The sequence below is a fragment of the Herpailurus yagouaroundi genome, unplaced genomic scaffold, assembly GCF_014898765.1.
Source record: "Herpailurus yagouaroundi ecotype Mexico unplaced genomic scaffold, PumYag 210, whole genome shotgun sequence".
NCBI classification, from domain to species: Eukaryota; Metazoa; Chordata; class Mammalia; order Carnivora; family Felidae; genus Herpailurus; species Herpailurus yagouaroundi.
In genome coordinates this window covers 24,676,375-24,677,388 of record NW_024412441.1, presented here as the reverse complement: position 1 = coordinate 24,677,388, position 1,014 = coordinate 24,676,375, and positions in this window count along the sequence as shown.

Here is a 1,014-nt window from a genome sequence, read left to right as displayed (position 1 = left end):
CAAGAAGATCCCTGTGCTCTGTCGGGCTGGGCTTCCCAACAATCCCTCTGGCTGGGTTGATATTTGCTCCCACGGCTCAGCAGTCCCTTGGACCAGGTGAGTGCCAGCTTTGAAACACAGCAATTTAAACATTCTTCCGGTAGGGTGCAAAGCACTTAGGGGCCACTACATGCATCCCAAATAAGGACATCTACAACCGCTACCCACGAAAAGGGCACTTTCTGCACTTGAGACGAAAGTCATTGCGTTCGGCCGTCTCGGGTGATTTTCCTACAGACATACCTGTTTTGCTTCTATTCTTGGTATGATTTTAGTCGAAGTTTCATTTTCCTTAGCTTCTATTTGCTACTGGCATTTTGCCATTCAATAATCAAAGGAGAGGAGAACTGAAAACTCCGGGTTATTTAACCCAGTGAAAATACCACTTTACCATATGAACATCTCTCTCACCATATGAGAGAGAAAAAATGTAATCTCTAAAACCCTTTCCGGCACCAGATTAGAAAAACCGAAAGCTTGCCGGCCATCACAGGCTGACTGTGAGGAACGGAGCACCCCTGTGGTCCTTTTCCTGATGGGAAAACTGAGGTCGCGAACGGGCAAAGGAGAGGCGCCCGAATGTCCCACAGCAGAGGTACTTATTCCTAATTTGGAGCACGCTGTCGCCGTTTCAAAGTATCACCCAGGAAAAGGAAATAATCTGGTAAAGTTGACGTGACAGGGGGGAGATGAGAAGGGAGGGGAGGTCCGGGGCAGCTGGGATGGGCGACGGGCAGGGATGGGGATGGTGATGGTGGTGATGGTGATGGTGATGGTGGAGGCGATGGTGGCGGTGATGGTGATGGTGACGCTGGCCGGCTCCTCTCCCGTTTCTCCATCACTGCCTGTCCTCTCTGCCTCCTCCGTCCCCGCGTGGCCTCTGCCCGGAGAAACACAGCCGCCAGGATTTGCACCCACGCCGCACGGCCTCGGGCACAAGGCTGCGGCGCCCCGAGCCCCCCGCGCCCCCCGCGC